This window comes from Hordeum vulgare, chromosome 7H (assembly GCF_904849725.1).
Source record: "Hordeum vulgare subsp. vulgare chromosome 7H, MorexV3_pseudomolecules_assembly, whole genome shotgun sequence".
NCBI classification, from domain to species: Eukaryota; Viridiplantae; Streptophyta; class Magnoliopsida; order Poales; family Poaceae; genus Hordeum; species Hordeum vulgare.
The window spans coordinates 67,597,554-67,604,649 of NC_058524.1; positions in this window are offsets into that span (position 1 = coordinate 67,597,554).

Genomic DNA, 7,096 nt, shown 5'->3' on the forward strand with positions numbered 1-7,096 from the left:
AAAACGTTTCGAGATTTAGACGCATAATTTCAGAGATAAAACGTTCTAAAAATACGGCTCTACAAAAAAAAACCTTCATGTTACGACAAATGACACACATATAACGCATCTTTAAAAGAAATCAATATCTATACTAATTAAAGATTCTCCAAAAATTACCATGTTAATTTGATTTTACAAGCCGTTAATCTGGTAGGATCGAATAATTACGGTCTACATCGACTCATAGAAGAAAAAAAAACAGACATATTTAGGACAGTAAAACTGAACCTAAAGCGAGCCCTCTCAGCGTTTTGCTTTTTTAGCCGTCCATTTTGATGATCGGGTCATTTCTAGCCGTCGGATGTGATGTATACCGTCACCTCCAGCACACTTTTTCATCATCGGCCCGACTGTCCTAATGGGCCGCTGCTTCGGTGGCCGAAACCGTGTTATCTGGTAAAATTGACCTATTTTCTCAGCCCATCCAGGGTCAAAAAATTTCATATTTTTCATACGTTATCTACAAAATATATGCAACTACACAAATGAAACATACATAATTAAACAAATAAATTTATATTACCTGTCTCAACACCATCCATTCACGCTAAATTTATTCGAACAACAAACCTACAATACACAATAAATTTCAACAAATTTAACATACAACTATTACTCATTATTCAAAAAAATAAAAAAATAAAGACAACAAAGTTTAACAAATATAATCATACCTACAACAATACACAATAAATTTCAACAAATTTAACATACAACTATTACTCATTATTCAAAAAAATAAAGAATTAAAGACAACAAAGTTTAACAAATATAATCGTACCTACAACCAACACAACTGAAAAAGAATTAAGTCCAGCTCACATACTAAGAACTGCATACACCAACATCCAAACAAACACAAAGGATGGTATATATATAGAGCAAGTAAGCTATTAACGTCCCTCTACTTATAACTACTGTTCATAAATACAAAGGTCAACAAAGTTACAAATGCTAATACAAAACCTACAGCCATTCCTATCCTAGATCAATACCAAATGAATGCCTCACTAAAAACGTTCAACATACACATCAATACACAAAAAATGCTGACGCAAAAGTATTAATAGCTAAACAGGCCCATATCAGCCCAATTACAATAATACACACAAATTACGAAATTACTATTATGTGGCCCATAACACCCCAAATTTTCCAAAAAATAAAACAAAAAAATTGCATCAAAATAAAGATCGCAAACCACAAGAAAATAATTAGTGTAATACAAATATATCTTAAGCAATTACGATCCTACATAAATATACAAAATTAAACCCTCGCTAAAAACGTTCAACATACACATCAATACACAAAAACTGCTGCTGCAAAAGTATTAATACCTATGCAGGCCCTATCAGCCTAATTTAAATATTACACACAAATAAGAAATTTACTATTATGTGGCCCATAACACCACAAATTTTTCAAAAAAAAATGCAACAAAATAGACATCGCAAACCACAATAAAATAATTACTGTTATACAAATATATCAATAATAATTTCATCCTAAATTCATAATAGACGGGCGCAGCAACGCGCGCCTTTCATGATCTAGTACCTATAGTAATTAGAGACTCTTTAGAAATTATCATGTTAATTAGATTTTACAAGCTGTTAATCTAATGGGACAGAATAATTACGGTCTAGATCGACTCACAGAAGAAAAAAAACAGACATGTATCAAACTCTCCAGAAATTACCATATTAATTAGATTTTACAAGCCGTTAATCTGGTGGGACCGGATAATTACGGTCTAGATCGACTCACAGAAGAAGAAAAAATACGTATACATACATATACTAATTAGAGACTCTTCATAAATCATGTTAATTAGATTTTACAAGCCGTTAATCTGATGGGACCGAATAATTACGGTCTCGATTGACTCACAGAAGAAGAAAAACATACGTGTACTTTGTACTAATTAAAGACTCTTCAGAAATTACCATATTAATTAGATTTTACAAGCTATTTATCTGGTGGGACTGAATAATTAGACTCACAGGAAAAAAAACATATCTCTCTACATGACCCTACTCCCAAAATCTCTCACGTCACGTATCTATCTCCAATGACCGTACTCTCTCAACCTCTCACGTCTCACACATATCTCTTCAATTATATAAATAAAAAACACGTATCTCTCTTCCATTAGCCAACTCCATAAATATCTCACGTAGCTCTAACCTCTAAGAAACTGTCACGTGAAAAGCTCTCACCATGGCCCGACTCTCGCTCTTAATGTCTCACGTAATTATCTTCATAGAGTGCGATTGTGAAAGAAGTGTAAGATCCTTCAACAAGCACACTTCTTCTTCCTCTCTCAGAGATTCAAGTGGTGATAATTCACGATTCAGGTATTGACATATGCACATGCACAGATCGACCAATCAAAGGCAAGATTCAAATACTTTGTTTTTGGAATACGCCTGCTCAGATCAATTCCGTCTGCTTCCTAATCTATTTTGTATCTTCACCCCTTCCTATCTGTCACCTACCCAAGCCCTAATCTCTCTTATAACAGATCATCTCTTCCTAGGATGCGATTGAGTAGAAAATTGAAAGATTGATCAACATCTATACGGCACAGTTCTGCTTCTTTTATCTGACACTCAAGCCATGATGATTCAGGTATTGACAGGTACAATTTGCACAGATCGACCAACCAAAGGAAGATTCAAATGGTTTTTTTTTTGCAATATGGATGATCAGAACAATTCCGCCAAAGGTGAATGATGTGATGTGATTATGCATGGAGCGCTGAATGTTCTCCTGTTCCCATGTTATGTGCCAAAATCTGGCAGAATTTGTCCACTCTTCAAGGATCATCGCAACCTCGGATTTGTTCTTCTCATGTCGAACGTTCAATCTAGCAGCATTCTTTTGATTGACCTATGTCTATACAAACCGGTACGGATCTTTTGCATACATGAGTATAAGATGATGTTCCATCAAACAAATGCAAGATTCAAGTTGTATTTTTTTCTCATATGCTCAAATCAATTCTGTTGATGGGGATTAATGTGGTACGATTAACCATGGAGCGCTGAATGTTCTACCTATTCCCATGTATGTGCTTAAATTTTGAAGAAATTTGTCTGCTCGTGGGGTATTGTAGCAACCTCAGTTTATTCTTCTTCTCATGTCAAAGGTGCAATCCTAGCATTCATATAATTAATCTCTATGGATAGTAACCAATTTGATTGTTTTCCATCCGAAAGTCTGTGGTGATGTCGGGCCTATCTTCAAGTTGGAGTACATAGATGGAGAAAAAAAGGTAATGCGAGATGCGATTGGGGTAACATAAATAATACTCCCTCCATCTTGGTTTATAGGGCATCCGCGTAGTTCTTGATCATCGATTCGACTAAAGTTAGTATAAGTTGTATGTCATCAAAAGTATATCATTGAATTATTAAGCTGAGATAGTTTGTAAACATATATTTTTATCAAATATAATACATATTTAGTTAGTTAAATTATCAATCTAGAATGACGTGCATGCCTTATAAGCCGAGACGGAGGAAGTAGCACGCTTACTTTTCTTCTTTTTGTAATGAACCAATCACTTCTTCGAACCTGTATGTCTGTGTCTAGGAACTATTTCAACAGATTCTTTCTCGCAGGACCTTATGGTAACAACATCTCCAAAATTTCACTTGGACATGTTAGCGACATCCCATCAAAGGTACCCCGCTCAAGCCTCTTGTGTGAACACGGATGCATGTTGTCATCGGCAACAATTTCGTGCTTGAACATAACATACATCTCATCAAGCGCACCGCGCGAGTTTCTCCTACAATCCACATCTCACCAATCAGTGTTCATAGTTGTACTCTTCTATAAAATATTTATAGGAACGAATGTATGTCAAATTATCTCTCTGCTATTTCAGAATATGGTGAAACCGTGAAAACTACAATAGCCTTATATAGAACTTTATCCAAGTGTATGAGAAAAAAATAAGCATGGAAAAAATAGCCACGCTTTGGGATTCATTATTAATCACGAATGACAATATGGATAGTCTTTCAATTGTCCTTTGGAGGGACGATGATTTTTTTAAATTTGTTACACATGCGTCATTCAATTTTTACGTGTGACTTATTTTCTATCTCCATGAATGTTATAAATAGACATGAAGGGAATGGAGTCATCAAGAGACCTATACTGAAAACTTCAAATACTAGGCTGGAGAAGAACAACAACAATAACAAGTAATAATGCAATGTCTTGGAAAATAATACACCAAGTAGCTCTAAGAATTTATAAGCAATATAAATATGTGGATTTTATGGCGAGTAGAGCATGTTTAGGAACATGGAATAGAGGTCGATGTTGCAAGTGCATATGGTTATCAGGACTCAGGAAGGCGTGGTCGGAAGTTGGCGAGGGTCTCGAGCGCATGGAGGAAGAATGGAGGAAACGGCTACATGGCACCAATTGGCGCAGATGTAGGATGCTCATGTGTGTTTGTGCATTTCTTCATCTACTTGCAGACAAATTATGATGCTTCTAATCTATATTTACTATTGCACTGTTCTCTATTATCACAATGACTCTATGTTGTCATGTAGCAGAAGATGTATATGATCGTAAATGCCTTTCATGAGTGTCTTTTCATTGTTGTACACACTTCTTTCCCCATATAATATATTCTATTTTTAGAGCTTTATTAGTACCATAAAAACTACAAATGATTCATTAATGTTTAACTGGCTACTTCTATTTTTCCTCTGCATGTTTTTTGCAATATTTTATCTATTTTTATCAAGCTTTTGTTTGATGAGCAGAAACATTAACCATACATCATACTTCAACGGGTCGCTCGCTCTAGAAAGATCATCTTTCTCTCTCCTATCTTAATCCCTTGCTCCCGTCACTTCTGTAAATCTAATGCTTCACACCTCTATCTATTTACTATTGTATGTTGTATCCTTACGAGCAAGCTATGAAAACTTATTCATTTGTTGCTACTTTAGTAGCCAGACCTAAGAAAAGGAACATAATTTATATCCTTTTGAATAACATAATCTTTCCTTATCGTATTTTGCTTCTACTTTTTTAATTATTTTATGTCGGTATGGACTTGGTGGTAGGATTTCACAAGGCACATGACAAGGATAGACATTACTATAAAACACTATATTATATGCGGAGAAATAGATGAGAAATTTGCATATGGCAATCATATATTACGATGGTGATATTACAACAATGAGAGATTAATTAGCTTGGTATGATGATGCACTTATGTCGACGTGTCAAACATATCATGTTTTAAATGTCATCTAGTGCAACTGTGGACTACATGTTTAGCTTCTTCAAGACCTATCTGTTGATCATTGTTTGTGGCATGCCATTTTACTCAAACATAATGTTTAGTGTAAGATAATCTTGATAAAACAAAAAATAGAGCCAAAAGCTTCTACTACCTTTTCCAAATGCAAGGCAGAATTATGTGTGTGTCTTCTTATAGTTTGGAAGGTAAACTATGCATGTTAGATCTCACTAGGAGTGTCACCATGTGCAATGTAGAGGTGAGATGATGCATATGTGTTGAATCATATGTACCATCTATTAGTATTAAGCATGTTTTTTAAATATATACTATTTTTCCTGATATGCAAGTGATTCGTGACTTACATGGATTTACAAGGTACTTTGGAGCTGCAGCTTGCTAATAAGTTTTTGCATATCTAATAGCGTATGTGCATGTCTTTTGTTTGTCATTACAGTAAAGAGAAAATTAGCTATGAAACCATCTTCAAATACTTATAAATTTCTGCAATAATAAAAAAAAATCTGGATGTATGATGCCCCACAAATATCTCATATAAACTCATGGCTGTCTCTACTATATAGGCATTAGTATGGACAGAAAATATTAAGAAAGTCAATCCATGTTGATAAAAACATGAATTGTCTAAGAATTTGCAGGTAAGGACAAGAACTTCTAGTTCTGGATAATTAATGTTGGTCATAGTATAATTAGAATATACGATAATATTATTTTTTAAATATGTATCAAAATATACTCTGTATAATTCGTTGATGCTTCCATGGCAAAAAGGAAGATGTATGTATTCTTTTGGTAGGGAAAGTAAGGAAGATATATAGTACAATAGGGCACTTGAACTTTATACCTTCTAGAAATTTATAGGTCACGAATACATGCAACAATACGTGCGTCCGTAACCATGTTTTTTACCAACATATATAATACATATACCTTTATTGATCCTTTATAAAATAGCACATCCATATTTTCACATATCATATATACAGCTGAGGTTGTTTTCCATCACACAACAACAATATTTATGTCAGTGGAATACAATTATACGTAAACAATATAATTATAAAATAGTCATCGCAATGTAACTGCGGTAGACCCTATGTCCAACCAAGGTACACATGCACGTGTAATAATAATAACTTATGTCAACATATTCAATATTATTGTTTGACATATCAATTTTTCACATATTTATCGTATATAATATTAAAATTACAAGCCCGTGCAGATGCACGGGTTGAGTATTCCTTAATTAATGGCTTCCGCGAGAAACGTTCGATGGGAAGCGCCCCCAGACCCTGGAAAATCATATTTACCGCTCTGTGCGAAGCGGTGTGGAGACTTCGCATAAAGCGGGAGCGGTGTGGAGACTTCGCATAAAGCAGGAGGGGGGGATCGGGCTCGCCCAGGCAGCGAGGGTGTTGTGCCCGGTTTTGGGAACCTTCTAGAGGTTTCAACCGACTTTTTCCGGTTTTGAGAACTTCTAGAAGGTTCCTGAACCTTTTTTTCTTTTTCATTTTTCTGTTTTTTCTGTTTCTGTTTTTGTTTCTTTTTCTCAGTTTCTGTCTCAAAATTGTTCTGGAATTTGAAAAAAATGTTCCGAAATTTGAAAAAATGTTACGGAATTTGTAAAAATGTTTCGAATTTTGAAAAAATGTTCCGGAATTTGAAAACTATTTCGAAATTAAAAAATGTTCCTGAATTTAAAAAAAATCGGGAATTTTAAAAATATTTCGGAACTGGAGAAAATGT